This window comes from Ursus americanus, chromosome 15, assembly GCF_024610735.1.
Source record: "Ursus americanus isolate L20-20 chromosome 15, mUrsAme1.1.p, whole genome shotgun sequence".
NCBI classification, from domain to species: domain Eukaryota; kingdom Metazoa; phylum Chordata; class Mammalia; order Carnivora; family Ursidae; genus Ursus; species Ursus americanus.
In genome coordinates, this window is record NC_142141.1 from 10,451,491 (window position 1) to 10,464,355 (window position 12,865).

Below are 12,865 nucleotides of genomic sequence, written 5' to 3' on the forward strand. Positions count from 1 at the left end.
AATATCTGTTTTGTTATTGTTCGATGCTCAGGACTGCTCTTTATAGTTTTCTTATAAAATGTCCATTTTCTACTGTATGCAACATTGGTCAGTGAACGCTAATATGGGGGAACAAATAAGAGTTTCAAGAATCTTTTAAGCTGAGTCAAAATTACTGTTTCTTGGTGAACATTTCATTACTCTGCATCCATTTTATCAAATGAGAGCCGCTCAGTTATAATTAGTTCTTGGGGGTTCTGTCCTCTCTACTTAAAAAAAAAAATTAAAAGTCTTTAAAAAGTGTTCTATTTGCCCATAAGGTTTAGCTGCATTAAATAGATAGTGCTTTACCATTTTCTAATATACAGTAAAAATACCATAAACTTTTGCTATTAGTTAAAAAGTCAAAAACTCAGCAAGAAGTCCAGTTTTTCCTCTCAACTATCCATTAATGAAGGTTTCAACGTTAATTGCCTTTTCATTAAAAATTCTTTAAAACCCTTTCTTAACATTCCGTACAAAATCAAATTAGCTACTAAGCTTTGGAACAATCTCTGTAATTCTGTTGTGGACTCCCCTGTTCATTATTTGGATTGGTGAGATTAAGTAACAAACGTGTGCCTTTCAGATACTCTAGAAGACTGACTTTTTTTTTTTTTTTTTTTGCATTATTACGGAGCTCCTTTATTCAAGCCTTCTCTGAAATGAGGCATATTAGGCGGAATCCTATTACCATGGGCACTGATTTAATAATATTAATAATTTAAAAAAACTACAGTATAATGGAACTATGCTCATGTCCCCAAAGTCTTGCCTATGGAAACTGCTTTTATTCATTTGCTCTCACAAAGATGAAAACCTACTATGTGCAAGGCACTAGTCACCAAGCGCTCTTCTTGCTTAGACAGATGTTCATATCCTCATCCATGATTCAATTCTGCCAGTCCTTGGGCATGTTTCTGATTGATCGACATATTTCTCCTCTAGAAGTGGAGATACAGCATAACTTCATTGGATTACAAATGAGGCAATGTGAGTAGAGCATTTAGCACAATGTAAGGCCCTGTGCTGGCTACTGCGGGAAAGGCGAAGATTACGCTTGCATTCAAAATGCCTACAGGCAAGTACAGAAAAATAATGTGTAGCAACATCTACACTGAAGGTAGAGAGAATGATGGGTCTCATGATATCCAGAAGGGGTGCTAAAACACTGAAGAGAAAGGGAAGGATTAGGGTGAAAAGTCCTCTGCTGGGTAGTTGTGAGTAATTTCACATCAAAGAGGTTAGGTTGTCCATGAAAGCGCAACAAGAGTCACCAAAAAGAACTGGATGCCTTTAAGATAAATGAGACCTGAATGTTTCCATGTGGGTGTGGTTCACAAGGACGGTGGTGGAGATAAACAAGGATTAGATTCTTGTTCTACAGTGGGCACTTAATTTCATCTTTCCAGCCTTGGTTTCTCACAGGGAAAGATGAATACTGATACCTATTCCTCCAGTTTTCTTCAAGTTTTTTGAATTAACTGTGGTAATTCATGAATAGCTTAAGCTCGAGCCTGGAACAGTCTCAAGAATTATTACCTAGGAAAACCGAGAGGAACACCAGAGAGTTAAGCCTTCATATTTAACTTTCATTCAATACATTATTTTTTTAAAATCTTTAACATGTTACTTTATTTTTTTCATTACTTTGAATATTAAATGAAATTCTCATAAAGGCATTTCATTCATATATCAGAGCCATATCAAAAACAAATACAATAACCCTCCAAATCTTTATTCCCCCTTCCAGCTTCTCTCCCAGACACAGGATTCACATTTACGATACATCTGTTTATTGATCCTGCAGACATGCCCCTTATACTCAAAACCAAATGTATCTGTTTCACCAACATCAACTTCTTCTGTTTGTGTTCTCTACCTTTATCAGAGGCTTTAACTCCCATGCAGCTTTGCAGTTATTCCCAAATTCTTCCATACCCTGCCTACAACACATGTCCTCTCACGGATTAGACCTGAGAAATGTCTCTTAAATTGCTCTCCCACGTTCTTCATCTCTATTGCTACAGCCCCAGTTGGGCTTTCACTGTCTCTCCCCTGGAGTACATGCTCTGATACACCAACACACTCCCTGCCCACTGGATTCTTCCTGCTCTAATCCCTTTTCACACCCCTAAAGCTAATTTTCCAGAATATAAGTTGAGTCATGTCAGCCACCTACTTCAAACATTTTCAGTAGCTTCTCTGTACCCCTAGAATTAAGTCAAAATTCCTTATCACGTTAGGTATTTGTAACTCCAAATTACTGTTCTAGCCCCATGTCTCAGTAAATTAAGCCCTCTCCCCAGCAATACAGGTTATTGTCAATACAGTCAATATGCCACCTACATTCATCATTTCCATGTAGTTCCTGCCTTTTTATTTTCTTACTTTTCAGGATAGAATTCAAAGGTCATCGGCTCTCTAAGACAGTCCCTCTCACCCAGCAGCAGAGATGGGTCCCTCTTTTCAGTCCATTACTCTACGATCTTCTGAAACTTAGTTTACTTTTCCATAAAATGGAAATAAAGGAGCCCTACTGAGAAAAAAAGAACAGTTCGAACGATGTTTATTTAATACTGAAAAACTATCAATATAGCAATAGTGCCAGGCATAGAGCCAAGAGCTTTATGGACATTATCTCATTCGATCCTTAAAGATTAAGCAGATACCACGAGTAAGTAAGTGTATTCTTAAAAAACAAAGAAAAAAAAAACAAGAAATAAGAGAAAAAGAAAACCTTCCTGTTCACCTCATCACCATCTATAATACTCCCCTCTCCTCCAAGCTGCCTCAACACCTACTAATCCTTTGATCACTTCTAAACATTGTATTTTGTCCGAACTTAACAACACTTAATTACTTGACTTGAACTTGTCCACCGTATAGCACCACAGGCTGTTAAACAGGGATTTAAAATTACGTTCCACTAGGTGAGGTGTTAGAGTCACATTTGAAGGGTTAAACTGTATTAATTAATTATGTAAGTTAAGATCCCTCAGGAGGCTTGGGGCAAAGTACCAATTCACAGAGCAGGAGGAGAATGAAACAAAAAGAACCTAATTAGCCATGTAATTAACTCTTTAAGTGATGTGGTGATAACATGATACAATAAAAGTGTTATGAATATGCTTAAGGAACATCAGGGTATCACTTGAACATCCTCAAGAATATAGCCAACACTGGGATGAGGACTCCGTCTCTTTAGCCAGAACTTATGGATTCATTCAAACTACATCAACGTGTTACAAACATTTACTGACCCTCCACTACTGAGGTTACTTTTTTCCCTAATTAAATTTATTATATCTATATACCTGGAAATACAATGTCTGTAAAACACATTTTCTCCATAGTTTTTGATAGGCAGCAGATCTAAAAGAATTCAAAGGAAAAAATGTGCTTTGTGGAAGTAGCTTGTTTTATTTTGGAGACTAAATGCATTTGCAGAAAGGATTACATTTTGTTTGGCAATTTATTTTATTGACAAAACATATTTCATCACATATTCCATCACATTCAGTAGACAAATGTATGTTGTCAAATACCCTATTTCCTGCCTTTGATGAAAAACACATACTTTTTAGAATCCATATTTTTTTTTAAATGGTGGAGTTCTACAGATAAGCTCCATTTGCTCTAAATTGGTCAGGGGTGTCTAGATTGGGATTCTATCCTAAGTATATGACTTCCTCGTTCAACATAATGTAAATTAACCTCAGAAGGAATATTAATGTCCATCTTCGCCATAGAAACCTCGAAATTCAGTTTACATTGTAACCGTTACGATAGGTTCCTTTTGTCTAAACATAAAACTCAAATTGTCTGCATACACTCACCAGCTGCTAAAATGCAATTGCCCTTTAGAAGGTAACACACATACAAAGTAAATATTTAATCTAACCTATTTGTATATCTGTTTAATGTTGATAATTCAATTATTGTCTTCCTTTTCATATTTGCCCTCATACCTGATACACGTATTAAATTATAAATATGTTCTTAGAGGTCAAGAAGCAGATCTGTATAATTTGTTCTAAGAAGCACTCAGCACAGTGCTTTATGAAAATAGGTGTTTAATCAATCCATAGCTGTGGCACAATAGTAATGACCTTTTCCAGCCAAAAATCTTTTATTGCCAAAACATTTAGCCTTTTTTCATGTCAATAGTCATTTCGTGAGGACCTATAACGTGCCACACACTGTAAAAATTTCAAGGGATACAGAGGTCAACAATCACGGTCCCTGCTTTCAAGGGTTTGCAGTCGAGAAGGCAGAATAGGCATGAAGATAAATAATTACAACACAGGCTGATACAAACAATATGAAGTTTGTGCTGGGTCCACGCAAAGTATAAACGCAGGAGGGATTAACATGGTTAAACTGGAGGAAAGCAGGATATGTTTCATAAGCTGACATGAATAGGTTAAAGACTGAACAGAAGTTCTCTAGCGGAATGAAGAACGGCATTACAGGAAGGGAAAAACATGCATTATAATACAGAGGAAAGGGGTGTGTGTGTGTGTGTGTGTGTGTGTGTGTGTGTGTAAACCCACCATTCTACCAATATTTCCATGGTGTAAAGTATGAGGGGGACTTACCAGAGAAGACACTGAAGAGGCTGACAGGGCCTTGTGGGGACTTCTATGTCTAGGAGCTTGGAAAATCTTATATAAATATTGGGAAAACCACTGATAATTCAAACAAGGTCAGATTTGCATAAAGAATGGAGAGCACAGGTGTGCCAAGTTAAGAGAGCACGCATTCAAAGCCTGCTGAGTTACTCTAAGAAACACGTAGAGGGTATAAGCAAAAGTAGTAGTAATATGAGTAACAAGAATGCAAAGATTCTAGATATAATTAGAATGTGAAATGAATAGGACTGCACATAAAGGGTTAAGAAGTAAAGTGTCTCCTGGGCTTTTGCTCTGAGTAACCAAAATTTGAAAACTAGATAATTACAGCTTTTTAAAGTCTCTGAACTTAATCTGCAGACAGAATGAGCTCACAAAACCTCCTCAAAACTTACTCACTCTTTCACTTACCCACTAATCCAAGTCCACTTACATAAGGAGCACTTGTATAAGGCTGATCTTCTAAGTCAGAAACCACAAGATATTACACAAGTACAGAATAGTGAGAAATATTCATGCCCCTATCTCAGAAAAATACAACAACACCTACTCAAGTCCAAAATCTTTTCAAAAAGGCAGTTTATATTATAAATGGAAATAGCAGTGGACTGTAAGTCAAAGGACCTGGTCCCAAGATAAGGTCTCATCTGTCACGGGGTCTTGAACCAATAATTTAACCTCTACCATACTTGGTTACAGACTCTGTACAAGGATACCACCTGTCCTACAGATCTCATAGTCTTGTAGTGCGTTAAATATCGCAGCTGCAGGTCACATAAAGGAAAGTGAAGAGCCCTCTAGATACAAGGCAATATAATCACAAAATATTATGATATTGTGTAAAATTTTCAACTTTGCAGTACTTGAGTCTTGCAATTCTAACATTAATGCCTTTAACACTGGCCTTCAGTAGCATTAATTACTTCTGTCAATATTTGAAGGTAAAAGATCCTTTTATGACGCTTCTGACCTCATTGCCTAGAAGCTATTTTTGCTACTTCCTATTCTTTCAACACGTACATTCAATTTGTTAAGCTATACAATTGATTTCTTTGAAATTTCTCTAAATTTACCCTTCATCTTTATTACCATCGCCACCTGCCTATTATTCACTTGGACTAATGAAATAGCATCTGAGCCGTTCTTTTGTCTTCTGGTTGCCCACCCTCTTCAGGTTTGCCTCGTCTCTGAACGGTTACTAGAGTAAGCTCCCACTGAAGTATGAATCTAGACATGTTCCACCCAGGTCAAATGCCCCACATGCTTACATCTCTAAAGAAGCCAATCAACACCCTGTACCATCCTTCTCCCCAGCTTCTCTTATTACCTGTTTATTCTTCATCTATGCACTTATGAATTCTTTTCTCACTTCTGTGTTCCCATGGTTACTTCCACATTAAATGCCTGCCTCTCCTCTTCTACTCAGCTTATCTTAACCTTACACACCTGACCAGGCTCAGTATAAATTTTATCTCCTCACAAAACCTCACAAAGTTTAAAACCACCCCACCTCAGAACGACACAGTCTTTGAACTCACACACCAGTGCTAGACTGCACCATATTTAGCCCTTAGATATGCCATCTATCCAAGCAGGTAAGCACAAAGGCTCCACATCCACTTCCTTCCCTTACTACATGAATGTGTTATTTCGCCTCCCTGTGCCTTAGTTCCATCATCTAGAAAAAGAGGAAGGGCAATAATGCCAAATTCAGAGTCCCTGTGAGGATTATATAAGCATCCGATCAAATCTGGCACAGAACAATAAGCAGCAACCTTTAGTAGTTGATTATTATTATCGGTATCTCTTTTATCGATCTCTGTTTTGCTCAATACTCTATCATTAGAAATTGGCATGAGCAGATTAACCTCAGTGGTGTGAAACATCAGATTCTGTGAGTCAAGATTTTGGGCAGGGCACAGGGGTTGGACACCCTCTGTTCCACAGTGTCTGGGACCCCTATTGGGAAGACTGATAAGTCTGGGGTCTGAAATTATCTCTATTTATGTCTAATTGTGAGGTAGAGGAGACCCAAAGGCTACAGTCAGAGTACCTACCTAGGGCCCCTTCATGTAGCCTCATGTCTCCCAGTATAGTAGCCAGGTTCCAAGAGGGCATTCCCTGACAGGGAGTGTCTAGAAAGCAAGCATTCCAAAAGACCCAGGTAAAAGTTGCCTGACCTTTTCTGACATAGCCTCAGAAACCCATTGATTATAAGTGCGTCCCTAAGACCAGCCCCATCGTGGGAATGGGAAATACACTCCACGTCTTGAACAGGCAGGGGTCAGGCCACATCACAGAAGATCATGTGGGATGGGAGATATTACTGCTGCCCTCGTCTTTGGAAAAGACAATCCCCCACCAAGTGATATTTGTGTAAAACTCATTTCTTCTCCAACACTCTGCTCGTACATGAATAGTAGGAGAACCCTGCCTGGAATGCAGTTGGTATCCCATAAATAATTATTGAATAAACAATTTCACATTAGTTTCAATTTCCTATTAGTTTCTCTTCAGAACTAGTCTTCTTGAAGGCAGGGATTATACCATCCAGTCTTTCTATATACCAAACAAAGCCAAGAAAAGTTCTTAGAGTTAAGGTAGATAAATTATAACACTGCTGATTATTGTGGGGACATAAGCTAAATCTTGAATTCACTAACTGTAGAACAACGACATTCAAAACTTCAAGCAAGGAGAGAGAACCTCTGTATTTTGGTTACAGGGTCCATAAATTTTAGTTATTTTTATATCCTTAGGACTATATATTTGAAAAATGATGCAAGTGATACCTAAACATCTATCTCCAGAACTGCAGCATTACTTCTCTCAATATAAACTAATTAAAGATGAATAACTGCAATTACTGCCTTTTTAATCCTTTCCTACTCGTGTTGAATTTGTGTCACCTTGTAGTATTTAGATCGCGTTCTATTTGCTCTGATTCAGATTCTGAGTCATCAAAATGTTTGAAATAGGTCTGAAAATAGCCTGAATTAATTCTCTGGATTGCTGTTTATAACAGATATACAAGGGAAGCATTTTATAATTTTAAAGGAAAACTTATTTTGTTGCCAAAAAAAAAAAAATTGAGAAGTTGCTTCTCAGGCCTTAGGTATGTTAAAATGATGTGGCAGAAGCAAAAGAAAGGGCAAGAAAGAAAGATGTTTTATTTACAAGGAGAAAAGAGAAAATATTTAACTATTAAAGCAGAAGGATCAGGGCCTTCAATGCATTTATCAAGAACAATTTCGTGGGCCCTCACGGTCCTCCAGAACATGGCCTCAAGGAAAATCAAAGTGGTCTACCAGGAAGGAGAACAATAGAGAAAAAGGGTGTCTTTGGAGGCCGTCACAACCAACTTGTGTTAATGAGACACACAGTGGCCAGTGTGCTCTGAATGAGCACAGGGGGTCTCCTGGGATCAGAAGAGAAATGGCATCACCAACTCACATCACCCAGGTGCCACTGGCATGTGAACGGTAGGAATCATTCATACACCATCTCCATCTGTGCCTTCCCCCTTTCAAGTGTTTGCTACATGACCAGAGGAAAAACACTGTCATTTGCTCAGACTGTCTGTCTAATAGCTGTAATTAAACCCCTCTAATCGCCAAAAACCCAGTGTGTGGGAACTTGGCTGAAAACGAACACAATGAAAGCGTGAGGCCATCTTTGTAGGGGGAAAGGTGAAGGGCACATTTTAAATCGCCAGAACCGGACAGCCTTCAGTCTGCAGGTGTGAGAGGGTGGCAGGCTGCTCACAGGTTTTGGCCAGAGCCATCCTCAAAGGTGAAGGCATTGGAAGATGAAGTGTGGGAGATCTGCCAGATGGTTCGGCCAACGAACAATATAGCAGAGCTCACTCCACGCTGGTCATCCTGCCCTTGAGGCAGCTTTCTACAGGTATATCCTAGAATGTCTTTCCTGAGAGCCATTGAAAGGAAATGCCCACTGCAGAAAACTCATTCACTTTTATTTTGATATTTTCAAGTGCCTTTTGAGAGAGAGCTACAAAGGTTGAAACGTCTGTGCTTCAAAAAAAGATGAAGCTTCTGTTAGTGTCCCACAAATCCGTCACAAGTGAGCCACAATGTGACTTTTACTATTATTAATAAAACAATAACACCTCGACTAGTATGGGAACAATTATAATTAACATTGAACAGCACACCAGATATTTGCCAAGCACTGTGCAAACTGACTCACAAGGGTTGTCTCACTCAAGCCCCCAAACAACTGTAAATGATGGTCCTATTGCATCTCCCATTTATAGATTAAAAAAGAAAGAGAGAGGCCAGGTAACTGGAACAAGGTCACACACTCAGCAAGCAGGGGGTACAAAACCCGCTGGTCAGGCTCCGCATCCCACACTCTTAACAGTTTTATATTAATAAAGTCACAAGATACATATTTTTGGCAAAGAAATCTCTCAACAGAAAGTTTAGAAAACATCTCAGGTAGCAGATTGTGGGCTCTGGGCCCTGACTGCAGGGGTCCTACTTGCACATGCTGGTGCGGGCCTGGAGGTCTGGATAGGACAAGCATCCTTGGCGATGCTAATGCACAGGGACTACACAGATACGGATAGAGAATTAATGCCAGCGAGTTTGCTTAGTTGATACAGAATGAAAAAAGTCATGCTTACCAAGGCAGTGTTGTTTTCAATTAATTTGCATCACTTTGGTTCATATATATTGATAGAGAAACCTCCCCAAGCATGAAAACTGGGTCTTAGAAACAATCTATTTTAGACAAAATGCTTCTAAAACTGACCATGCCCTCCTTCAGGGGCTCCCCTTTGCTCAGTGTGTTTTCAAGTTTTCTGTTTTCATCTCAAATAAAGTCTCAGTTGGGTTCTAATATGCATTTAACAGCTGCTAATCTCTTCTTTAATAAGAAAACAGGCAGAAACAACAGGGATGACAAGCTCCGAGAGAGATGAGAGCAAGGCTGGAGTAATCAATGGAACCAGGAGCCCCAGCTGAGGTTCTGCCAGGGTATATGGCCCAAACGTGCAACCTCCACTTTCAAATTTCAATGCTGTCTTATAAATATTAAGTTTAAAGAGGCATAGCGAAGACTTACTGACCATTCAAAACCAGCTCTCTTTCATTATCAACACAGAAGTGGAAAACAAAAAGCAAAGGAAGGAGAATTGCATGGTCATAACCATTCTCCGCTGTTAACGTGTCATTTGTGCGACTTGCACTTAGATGTTCTAGGGTTCATCAGATCAAACAGTCCTACTTCCACACATTGCTGATCATGATTGTTGTTAAGTGTTTTAAAAAATAATACATTCATGCAGAAATAGCATAAGTTAACCCTGTATTCATTTCCCAGATCATGATCATATAAAAGTAATATAATGGTATAGAATTCTAAGACTAAGAGAATTTTCTAAAAGGGGAAAATCTTGGCATGATACTTTTATGATAAGTAATATCAATCAAAAGTTGTCACTGCAACCATAACACTAACGAAAATTACAACAAATTTGCACAAAGGCTCTCAAAAAAAGGGGGGGGGAGGAATCACCTAGTAAAGCAAGAAAATAGGAGTAGTCATGGGCTACATTTATTGACCACTTATTATGCACCAGGCTATTCTCTAAATTTGTTATGTGAGAAATATGAAAAATAAAAATACATGCCACGAAAAAGAACTTTTAGAAAGGCCTTTCCCCACCCCCCACCTCTGCCCTGCAATGCAAAAGATGGGAATTGCATTAAAAATAAATTCAACTCCACTTTAAAGTAAATGTATAAATCTTCAGCATTGTTGTCTCGCTGCCAAAAAGCACTATCTAATTCACTGATGTTGGATCTTAAACATGCAGAAATGCAAACAACGGACTGTGACTAATGCATCAAAATACATGAAATGGATCATAATAACCACCATTTCTTGCGTATGCTACTTGTAGGTGAATGCCAGAAGATGATACACTGCTCCCACATCTAACTATCCCTACACTGGTAATTACATTCCAAGAGCAAAGTGACGCAGTAAGCAAAGTAAGGACTGCACACCTTCATTATCCATTAACAGCATGCTACATTAACCTTTGAATATTTACCTTGATGCCAATTAAATATTTGTGATGGCAGCATCAATAAAGAGGAGAATCTTGGCCAAGGCCCCATTTGCCCTTAGTTTCTCTGCAATTCTTTGTAAATAGCACCCTGAAGTTTTAACACCTGAACCCACACAGACATACTAGATCAAATCATTTTTAAGATAAGTAAATCCTGCTGATCCGTTACCCCAGCAGGCCACGGGACTAGCCCAGGCAAACACCCACCACTGACAAGCCAATGCCTTGAGCGTTGGACTTTCTAGAAGAAAGGCATTAGTTAGCATTTAGATGGATGACAAGGCAGTAGACAGTGAAGTCTGAACCCGGCAGAAAGGCATCCAGCGTTCTCTGGAGTGTGTAAGCTTTCATGACTGGCTGACTAGATTGCGGACAAAAACGACTCACGGTGCAAGATTAAGAAAAAAACCCAAACAGTTTCAGCAGTTTTGCGAAATAGAAACTGCAGTGTGTTTGGGCCAAGTCTACACATGTTGCATAAGACTCTCCCTTTAAGGCTGCACTGAGAATTTACCTGCTTTTCCTCTCTATATTATTATCATTATTATTTTCTCTAAATTATTTACTATATTCATTCTCATTGTAGCCATCTCCTTCTCTTTACTCTTCCCCTAGGTAGGATAAATAAAAAACTCAATATGGAAGAGCTGAGAAACAGGACCCGTGTTCTCTGAACATGGACCAGTATGGAATGAATTAATGATAGGCTTCAGGCTTTATGAAAAGGTAGGATTTGAGCAGAGGCTGGTAAGGCTTATAGAGTTTGGTCAGGTAGAGACTAAAATCTTACTAGGAAGTGACTCTGAAAATAAAGCACCTAAGAATGTCTGAAAGAGAGTGATCAGAGCTGAGGGCCTGTGGCCCACTGTGGCCAGAAAAAAAAGAAAAAGGAAAAGGAAACGAAAGAAAAAGAACGGTGACCCTTGAAAAGCATTATGATCATGGAGAGGAAAGTGAGAATGCTAGTCAGGCGACAACATGGAGGTAATGAACCCATACCAAAGTTCTCGACACTGATCTTTTTAAAAGCAAGTCAGAAAAGGCAACGAGGTAACAAATTCCAACTTCCCTGGAATTGAAATGTCTTGTATCTTGGTTTGGATGGTGGTTATCGAGAAAGTTGTGTACAACTGTCAAAATTCAATCTGAACACATAAGATCTGTTAATTTTATTATATGAATTTGATTGATTTTATTGGGTTACCTTGAAGTCACTTGTGAAATAACAATTAAAAGATAGGGGGGAAAAGTGAGGTACTCTCTTTTAAATTCCTCCAGGGGCTCCCTAGCTCCCTCAATAAAATAAAAAAACAACCACCCAAATTGTGCTCAGAGCTGCTAAATCCATACAGGTTCTTCCCCTGCCTAACTTTTCTACCTCAAGTCCCCCTTCACCTGTTCACTCTTCCCAGCCAAATTCTCCTTCTCTGGGTCCTGTTTACCAGGAAAGCCCTGCCCATTTCAATCTCTGTGCTTGCAATTCTGTGCTTCCTGCCCTGCTCCACAGCAAAATGGTTCATGATTTCTTTCTAGAAAAATGTCACCCTGTTTATTTCCATCAAACAATTTCTATGATCTAAATTAATCCTGCTCACTTATGAGCTTAATTATTTATCAGTTGTCACACTAGAGAGCAAGCTCTGTGACTGAAGGGAGGTGTCTGTTCCCACAGAGTGCAACTTAGGGCTTGGCATAGAATAGATGCTCAACAGATAGTTGTTTGTGAATTAATATATACACTTTTCTAACCATGTACCCTTATTACACTAGACGTCTCTCCAGGTCGGGGGCCATCTATTTGTCATCTCTGTTACTCTGTCACCAAACCCAATGCCTGGCACATATCAGAAGCCCATGAAACGCTTGCTGAAATTATAAATGTTTAAATTTAGATTTAACACACCTTCTCCAATAAATTCCAAGAATATTTCATATTGTAAGGAAATTCATTTGCCCCTAAGAAATGCACTGACTTAGCTAATTTAAATCACAGCAGCTGAGGTTTACAAGGACTTTCCCCACCTGCGGATTAGCTTTGGCTTCCTGACTTAAAAGGATAAGAAAATCAATCTGCAGTGAATTCACTCGGGTTCCTTCCAGGTGACCCACGCAA